Genomic DNA, 10619 nt, shown 5'->3' on the forward strand with positions numbered 1-10619 from the left:
AAGTGGTATTAGGAACAGCTGGCGTCGGTTTAGCCTCTTTATCTTCATTGACATTGGGAGGATGACAACAACAACACTGACCCATAAAATGAGAAGTCGGACGACAGTTGCTGCTCTTGACACACTGCTTTTAGACGTGCGTGTATGAGAGGCTGTGACTCACAGCTTGCACGGTGTTGCACTGTTAATGTGGTGGCGGTTCTGGCACATCTGGGCTATTTTCTCTGTGTCTGAAGATAGTGTGAAAAATCTCAGGGAGGAAAAGTGAGTGTAGGCCCCTGTGAGATCGGTTCCTCAGGTTAGAGGGCCATTTTTTCAAATGCCAGCTCTCGACTGTCACAGGCTAAACGTGTCTGTTTGTGACATTACAAGAACAAGTGCAAGTCTCCCGAGTTCAGCAACACAGTCGATTCGGTATCCGCATTCTCATCGTTGTGAAGCGCTACACAAAGCTCTGTCATTTCAAAAGGGGAAAGTCCATCTCTAAATCAATTACAGCAGTTAGCTGAAAGCTAAGAGTGAAAGAATGCAAGGAGTGATTTTGTACAAACGTGCATGAGCCAGGTCCATTTAAGAAACACTACCATTAAAAAGTTTGGGACTGGAAATATTTATGTTTTTGATAAAAGTCTCTTATGCGCACCCAAGGCTGCATTTTTTGACCAAAATATAGTAAAAACTAAAACTAAAATATTATTAAATATTATAACTTAAAATAAATGTTTTCTATTTTAAAATGTAATTTATTCCCGTGAGGACATAAGACAACGGGATTTAGTCTTCAGAATCATTACTCCAGTCTTCAGTGTCATATGATCCTTCAGAAATTATCTAATATACTGATTTGGTGCTTAAGTTTCTTCTTATTATCAGTGTTAAAAAGGTTGTGCTGCTTAACATTTTTGTGGAACGTGATACTTTTTTTATTTTTCAGGATTCTTGAGGAACATACATTTATTTGAAATAGAAATCTTTAACACTAAACGCCTTTAAGGTCACTTTCTGATCAGATTAATGCATCCTTTCTAAACAGAAATAATTATTTAAAAAAAAAAGAAAAAAACGTTTTTTTAAAACCTGCGTTTACTTACACGGTTAACTTACACACTGTCAGAGTCAACGTGAAATGGTGTTCACAATCCTTTTCACTTCTATAATCCAATGGGTTTAATTAAAACAAGATATTGACTAAGGAAAAATAGGGCAGGAATGAGCCTGAATGAAAAAAATGGATGTTAACTGTCAGCATAAAGCCGTCCATTGTTGACTATCTGGTAGAAGATTGCAAATATAAATGTCTTCCATATTAAGAGTGACACACAAATAAACAATACAAAGGGTAAGACATTTTTTTCTTCTACTAAGGAATATGCCACCAAACCTCTTTAAATTCCACCCCCCTCAGCAGAAAAACAAACAAAGCTCAAGTAATCAAATAAAGACCTCCTGCCTCATGTCAGGCCCGTCCCCGGATGAGTGAGGGAATGCACAAGCCAGGCAGAAATAATCAAATCATGAAGAAGGCCTATCCGGCACAAATGGAAAGTTTCCTGTCACACAAAGTTAGCCTGTCAGATTTCATGATTTGAGAGAGAGGCTCTGGAAATAATCCCTGACTCACTTAAAGAAAACACAATCAGGATGTACGGTTTCCTCAGAATTATGGTAAAAACAATTCATTGTGCATCAGGTTATTATTCATAAACCATCAGGAACAGGTCAGAAGAACACAAGGAAAAAGACAACAATGTTATCTTAGACCTTCAACGGTTTGTTTGTACAGAAGCGCATCTGCAGATTTTTCCACTCAGACTTCATTACCTCACTCCCATTAGCAATAAAATGGACAATTCAACCAGTTAACGAATTTCAGTCACCATTTATTGGTCCTCATGTTTTCCAAAACTCACATGACTCTTTCTTCCGTGGAAAATAAGTTATTTGGCTGCTCTTCTTTTATACAGTGCGAATGAAAGTGAGATTTCAGAATTAAGATTTTATGGTGATTTTTTTTGCAGCTTCGTCAGCTTCTGATCACCATCCACATTAATTCTAAGGAAATGAGCAGCATGAACGTTCTACAAAACTTCTCCTTTTAGATTTAACAGATGTAAGTGAGTGGCATTGGTCTGGAGTGAATTGTACTTTTAAATAAACTCATTCGCCCAGCAGACTGCGCTAACATCGACATATGTGACCGAATCCAGACAAATGTTCTTTCAGCATCGCACAAACTCTGGAAGAAAGATATGCTGTCAAGACGGAGAGAGAGAGAGAAAGAGAGATACTGAGCACGCTGTGAAAATGTAGCGGTAACTAATTGTTATCATTACGCATGTTTGAAAAGTGTTTTCAAACAAGTAATCAAAGTCTGCCACTGTAATTAGCAGACACAGCAGTGAGTGTGTTTCCCTCCACTGTTCTTTTCAAACTGAAAGGCATTAGATGTATCAGATCCTTTTCCCCAATGGAACAAAAACCTGTACACCGCGCACATTGTGAGGGAGAGACAGCTTGACTGAAAACAAACTGACACAAACCATTTGAAGCAGAAAAGAAACACAACAACCTGTCAAGAGGCAAAATGCCTCTAATTTTTCTGTCATCTGCCAGCAGTTTAACAAGAGAGGAGCGTTTCTACCCCCTCAATTTTCCCCCTGGCCATTTACACACACTGAGAACCAAACAAGAGGATGGGAGGGGAAGAAATCTGCTCGTTTTCTTTCTCTCTCTTTCTTTAGTCTCCCCTATATTTTTCACTGTCCTTCTATTCATCTCATCCTTTTCACGCTTAACATTTTCTTTTCCATTGACTCACCATCATTGGGGGCATGTGGAGTTTGTGTGGAATTATCCCACTCAGATTTGTTCACGGATTGATTTCTGCAGGTTACACCAGTTAGCGGCAACCAACGAGAGTCTGCATGCTTACTGGTCACTTAAGTCCCTGAATCATTTGCTTAACGCCTTCAAAAAATTATTTATGACTAAATTAAAAGATATGCAATTGAATAGTGTATAAAATTTTTATTCAAATTTGTTTCAATCAAAATCTCTAACCATGTTAATTTTTTTTAACTAAATGTAACAGGTTTTTACAATGAACAGATTTATGATGATTCTGAACAATTCAAATAAATGTATAGTTATAATATGATTTAATAAGATCAAATATGCAAACTGATGATGAACTATGACATTTTTCTTTTTTAAATGCAGAAATCTTACATGTTTTAATTTATGGATGACTGACAAATATGAATCACATTAAGTTTATTCATTTATTAAAACTCTGTTATATGCCAATCAAATAAATAACACTTAAATGTAACAAATCAAGAGCCAAAACACGAGACTCAAAACACTAACAGGTTCAGTTAAGAGAGACAATTTGTTTCACAATATACGGTCAAGCTTTCACAAACGAAGGACTTTAGAAACTTTAGGACTATATTCAAAAACACTGATTTGTCGTTTGGGGGAGGGCGGTGGGTACCATGATTGCAGGGGTTTGCTCATGAGGCAGGTTAGACATCAGGCCTTGTGTTTACGTTCCAGAAACGTGGAGGTCTCCTGACTGCACCGGAGACAGTGTTTATGTTTAAAGGCTGTTGCTCATCTCTCTAAAGCACATTACACTGACTGCTGCTGTCAGCTACTTTGCCTCTTTAGTGGTGCAGGCAATTGGCTCCGACAGCCAAGCAGTGCAGATGAAATATTTAACTGTGCACTGTTAAAGGCACAACTCCGCCTTTGTCCTGTGAACTAGCTGCTTGTAACATTCGTATTGTAGTGTCAATAAGACCTTGAAGGGATAAAATTCTGTCATCATTTACTCACCCTCATGTCATTGCAAACCTGTATGAGTTGCTTTCTTATGTTGAAAATAAAATATATTTTGAAGATTGCTGGTAATCAAACAGTTGGTGGTTCCCATTGACTTCCATAATATTTATTTCCCTACTATGGAAGTCAATGGGAACCACTTATGTCGTTTTTGGCGGCCTGTTTTAATTTTAGTTTTAGTCCAGTCTTTGCGTGAAGCTGTCATTTTCGTTTTTATTTGTTTTAGTCACGTTCATACTCTTTTAGTCTAGTCAAGTTTCAGTCAACTAAAAGTCTGAGTATTTTAGTTTTATTTTAGTCAGAATTAAAGCGGATGACATTTAGTCTAAATGAAAAGTGTATTTTAGTCTCGTTTTAGTAATGCAATTCTATTTAACCCACTCAGTAGTATAGACAATCAATTTCAAACAAGGTTATCTTGGGGAAGTCGTGGCCTGACGGTTAGCAACTTGGACTCGCAATCGAAAGGTTGTGAGTTCGAGTCTCGGGCCGGCAGGAATTGTGAGTGGGGATTGTTCTCTCTCCACCTTCAATACCATGACTTAGGTGCCCTTGAGCAGGGCATCGAACCCCAAACTGCTCCCTGGGCGCCGCAGCCATTTATGTGTGTTCACAGTGTGTGTGTGTGTGTTCTCTGCTGTGTGTGTGCACTTCGGATGGGTTAAATTAAATGGCTTATTATATTATTGTTACCTATAGAACTCAAGAATAGATCCATTCTAATGGAAAATGCTCGGATTTGAATTTACAACATTTATTTCACCAACCAAACATGTTAGAAGCACACACATTGGTCCCTTCCTCTGTGTCAGACTTAACTGTTGTCGTCTTTTAAATCATGCCTTGAATGGGGCTTGAGGAAGTGACGTCGCCTGCGTTCGATTAATATTAAGATTGTTGTTTTAAGAAAATGCATTGATACAGTACGTTCAGTCGGCTATGTCTCCTATAGGATACTTACCAAGACGGGCATTTTTACATAATTTTTTTGTGTGAAATTGTCCATTTAAACAATATTTAAGAGAGAGCTTCTCACTGCACCTCAGCACCCAGGTGATAACAGAATAAATGACTGCTCATATTCCAGCATACAGCAATGAACATGAGTGGATGGTTTGTCCATGTTTTTTGTTTTTTTTTCCCCTCTCATCGCTGTTGTTGTAATGTCCAGAAAGACAGAATGTGCATCCATCAACAGAAACAAATATTAGCCAAACACGGTCTGTTTTACATATTATTAATAGCAAACCATATTACAAATGCTTTGTCAGATTTAAGTTGAAATGCGTTCCTAGCGCGTGCCGAACCGTGAACCGTCCAACTATTTGATTACCAGCAATCTTCAAAATATTTTCTTTTATTTTCAACAAAGCAACTCATACAGGTTTGGAATGACATGACAGTGAGTAAATGATGACAGAATTGGTTGAACTATCCCTTTAAACTGCAGAGATGATAGTGAGAACAAGGTTTGCCTGAGTTTGAGTGTCCAGCCACAGAGTTCAAGTAATATTTCAGTTAAAATGAAATTTGTTCATCATTTACTAATCTTTTCTTGATAAGAACACAAAAGGAGATGTTTAGAAGAATGTTTAAACTGCTCTTTTCGATATAACAAAGTCAGTGTCTGTCAACCTCCAAAAAGGTAAAAAATATAATAAATACACCATGAAATTGGTCCGTATGATTTGTGTTCTACAGTATATTGCATAATCTATTAGCAAAAGCATCAGAATTTGCTGTATAATAACTTGCATGAACATCTCATTTTGTTTGCCATCGAAGATGTTTACAATGATGTGAGGGAAAGTAAACAATAGATTTTTCATATTATTTTAGGGTTAAACACCCGTAATGGCTTGCACAGTCCGTTTTCTCTAACCTGTAGAAAACATCAAGCATTTTGAAAATAATAATGATAATAATGCTAAAGAAAATGTATGCTATTTCAAATAATGCACTAGACCACAAATAAAAGTAAATTAGCGACATTTGTCGTGTGATCTCCTGAAATGAATTTTATGAAACTCAAATGGTTATGCTGATAATAGAATTTGTAATTAAACATTTTGTTAAATTAGAATTTCACTGCATATAAAATTACTGACATTCTTCACATTTCTGCACTGTACAGCCTTTGCCAGGTGGGCATGGATATTTGGTCCACTGAAGGAAAATTTGGTTTGTGAAAAAGGAAGAGATAAACAGAGGGAGAGAAAGAAATATTATAGCAATACAAGAGGAATAATATGCAAGACAATGTGTTTCATCCAAAGCTCTGGTACAGCTCATGAATCGCATGAAAACACACTCAACACCTTATATAGGCCAGATTCGCCTGCTGCTCCTATAACTCGTCGGCTGTGTTACAGCAAATCATAAATTAGAAGAAAAATTTCAGTGATCCAGGAAAACAGGAGTCTAAGTCAGACTGCTCCGATTCTGTCACTAAACCACACAGGTTAGCAAGAGCAACAGAGGGGGGCTCAGCCAAAGTGGCTGGCTCACACCAGCTTCATCTGTCAGCAATATAATACTGGCGGCAGTCCCCTCTCGCTAACAAATAACACACAAACACAACACACCCCCACACCCTCAAAAGCTAATGTGGATGACAGCGCTGGTTACCCTTAATGAGGTTACCTTAATGAGTAATTGATTTCTCATGAATGAGTCATCAATAGGTAATTAATAGAAGGGTAATGTGTTAAATGTTGGCTCTGTATGGTTCATAGGCAATGTTAAATCTAATTTTGCTCTTGTTGAGTAAAATGTTTGGGAAAAACCATTGGCCACCACAGGAAACGCAGTTTACTGTAAACGTATTTGGACATAGACTCTGTGGGCATCTGTAGGAGTTGCTAGACAGGACGAACAGAAAGACAGACATATTTGCTGTATTGCTCTGAGATAATAATACTGTCCAGAGCATGCTGGGATCAGTGTTTAGCCATATGTGTTTGTGTGCATGTGTGTCTCTATTGATGGGTCAGCTGTGCTCCTGTGACAGCTTCCACCCTGTTTCCTTAACCTTCCTGGGCTGGCTCGGTGGCAGAGCTGAGGTTTAATCAATGCAATGGAAGTGACATTTAGGGCCAAATCCAATTAGGCGGAAATGAAGGCAAACGGCAGGACTGCATTAAGTGTCCCGTATTAACACACAGGTCAGACACACAAGACTCATCGCACACATGTTGGCTGCCAACCCATTTACGGGACCATGTACTAGAGAATGTGTCTCACAGTTAGACGCTCACTGACCCGGGATGTACGATGACAAAGAATGAAATCTGCAGGAGAGATGGCAAACAAAAACATGAACCAGAAACGGTCCTTATAATTTTGACATTACAACTACAATATAGTAGTTTTAGTCCAGTAAAAATAATTTGTAATACGACTGAAAAAAAGTATTTGATATTTTAAGTATTTACTTTATATATAAAAAAATACTTAGTTTTAACATTGAAAACATATTACAGTCAATAGAATATCAGAAAACAAAAAAAATACATTATTCCTTAACTACATAACATATAACTCTTTATGGGGTAGCATTTCAAGCAAAATAACTACATTGTGATATAGATGGTTACTGTAAAAAATACTTATAATCTTCATGTATATAGATTATAACAGATTCTAGTCTTATTGCTCACCCTCTTTAAAGGGGGGGGGGGGGTGAAATGTTCGTTTTCACTCAATATCCTGTTAATCTTGAGTACCTATAGAGTAGTACTGCATCCTTCATAACTCCAAAAAGTCTTTAGTTTTATTATATTCATAAGAGAAAGATAGTCTGTACCGTTTTTTTCCCAGAAAAACACAACAGGCTGGAGGCGTGACGTGTGGGCGGAGCTAAAGAATCACGAGCGCCAGTAGGCTTTTGCGTTGAGAGCATGTGGAAACTGTGACATTACCGTGAGAAAAAAAAAAAAAACATCATCCAAAACAAACCATGGCTAACAGTCAGATTCAGCCGTTTATTTATGATCCAGAATCAGATCCCGAGGCTGAAATTTAACAAGAGCAGCATCAGCAATGACGTCTCTATGTGGTATGTATTGAAACTGTATATATTTGCTTAGCAGTTTTGGAAATTGACTAAGTTCCACTTTATGTCGTCTTTTTTTTTTTTTTAAGCTGTACATCTTCAAAATGCAGGGAACAAACACAAACACTTGCACAACTCCGTTGATGCTCTATAAAAATAAACTCCATCCACTGGTCCCTTAATGCCGTTTTTTTTTTTTTGGTAATCTGTGCAGGGTTGTCTTGCCCTGGCAACCAAGAACACACTTCTTTTGTGACATTTCGCGACGCCCTCGCTCTGCTATAAGGGAGCGCGCACTTAGGACCCATATAAGGAAATTCTGCTCCATCTAACGTCACACAGACCCATACTCGAAAAAAACTTTCCGAAACTTGTGACAAATCGGAAGTTCAAACGTACAACTTAATTTTTGAAACTTTGTCCATGTTTAGCATGGGGATCCAACTCTTTAACAGTGTAAAAAACTCTGTATGCATGAAATAGCATTTCACCCCCCTTTAATATAAATTTACTTTGTGCTCTAATGCAGGACTGACAACCATATTCGACAGCTATAGTGTAACACTGAGCCCATAGATGTGACTGAACATCCTGTAAAACATGAAGGGGGAAAAGCAAAGGTGATTTTAAACAAGCACTGAGGAACTGCAGAATCGAGCATGTGTTCTTCTCTCTATCTCTCACTCTCTCTCTCTCTCACACACACACACACACACACACACACACACACACACACACACACACATACTGATAGAACAAGAGATGTTCTCTTTTTCACACTGTTTTTCTTTGTGTCTCACTTCAAAATCCACATGCAGGGCCAAAATGCATGAAATATTCATAAAGCGTATAAAAGAGTGCTATCAAACATTCTGATTGTTCCGTGTCTCGGTCTCATGGGCATAAAAAAAGATCACTGGGTCAGGTCAGACTCGTAAAATAAATCACATACGACGGGATGAAAGCAGCCTGTAAAAGTCTGACTCCATTTCAATTTGCCTGATTGAAAACGGCCTGTCAGACCAAATACTGACACACCAAATGGGATCGAAAAAACATTAACAGATGCTCCTAGTGAGCTACAAGAGAAAACGAACAAGTTGCATGAACAAAAGCAGAAGTAGTCTGAAAGTCCGGCTCAAGGGTACCAGACCCTCAGGCCCAAACTCGTGCGAAGGAAAGAGTGTCTCGCTTTGAAGGAATGCATGTCAAACTTCCTTCAGTGTCTCTCACTGCTAAAGAAATCCCACTGCATCCAATTGCAGAGAGACAGGAGAGTGTAGTGAGTGAAAGAGTGGAGATGTAGGTAAGCAAAGCTGCTGAACATACATATGTCTGCATTCCAAGGTAACAAGAACTGCGCATCCGATTTCGTACCTGACAGATGTCAGTGTACCCCGACTTGGATTCTTTACACACACACACACACACACACACACACACACACACACGTGCGGCATGCCAATTAGAAGCCCAGTACGATCGGAGGAAGACTGATTAGATGCCTGATGTTTGCACCCTGAATGTCAGTTTGATCCAAACCCTACTTCTGAAGAGATAACACACCTGTCCTAGGCAAACAACATCCATCAAGTACAATCTGTAGCTTGTTCTAGTGGTCAACCATTGTGGGTAATTCAGTTTTGCTGATATTGATACCTAGAGAACATGGTGGTGGTCGATAGGATATATACTGTATGTATAAGTAAACAATTTCAGCTGTTTTGCTAAATTTAACTGCAGACACTCTCTTAATCCCCTGGCCTCCAAATCGAAGTCAGCAAACCTGAATGCTCAAACTGACACACATTTAAGTTATATATTTTAGGTAGTAGAGACGTTTTGTATGTGCAAAAAAAGTAAGTAAAATGTAATTAAATTAATTAAAAAATACAATTTTAATTAAATCAAATTAAAAAATTTTTTTAAACTAATGGTTCAATCTCCATTACTTTGAGTTTTAGATGGAACATTTTGTGTGCACAAAACAACCACACAAAAAAAATATTTAGTCCGGAAAATAATAGAACAAACAGAAATAGTTAATTATCCATTACACTCTACATTACACATAATCTAATCTTTCAGGTAGTTAGGACATTTTGTGTGCACTATCCCAAAATGAAATGAAATAAATTAATGAAATAAACAAAATTGTTATATGTTGTACAATTGATGAACAACTTATTTTTCTTTTTGTATACTTTATTAGTCATCTAATTTGATAGGCTACATTGCATTTATTTCAAAAGTACTGAAAGTTTCACTTTGCTTGTATGAATTTGCTGCATTTGTTTGATGATATCAAAATGACCAATTTGTACTGGTTTGTACACTAGACACAATTCAATACAATAAACATCCCAGTTGGTGACGAGACAACATTTAACACTCAGAAGATCCCTCGAGCACAACCAGGGCAATTTAATTCACAGAGGGCTGAGTTCAGTGACCACAATGTCAGAAATAAATTCACTTTCTTAGGCAAAGAGCTCTTTTGTTCCACTCAAACAGTACAGAGGGCACCAGAGAAATACGTAAGATAAAGACTCACTCATAATAGATAAGGTTCCTTTGACAGAAGCCTCAGAGAAGCAGATTCGCCCTTGGCCCAACCGCCCTTAAATGAAAGCCTGTATTATGTCTGCATGAAGTCTCTTGAGGACAGAAGAGCAGGACTGTAAGGAGCAGCAGGCTCCAAAAGGCATCACCTGAGGAT

At 37.9% G+C, this 10619-nt stretch overlaps 1 long non-coding RNA gene across 1 annotated transcript in view; it reads right to left on the reverse strand.

The window, feature by feature from the left end:
* Positions 1–10619, reverse strand: part of LOC113048187 (uncharacterized) — a 35647-nt gene that overhangs the window by 12881 nt on the left and 12147 nt on the right. The window lies entirely within an intron of this gene.

The sequence above is a fragment of the Carassius auratus genome, chromosome 29 (genome assembly GCF_003368295.1).
Source record: "Carassius auratus strain Wakin chromosome 29, ASM336829v1, whole genome shotgun sequence".
NCBI lineage: Eukaryota > Metazoa > Chordata > Actinopteri > Cypriniformes > Cyprinidae > Carassius > Carassius auratus.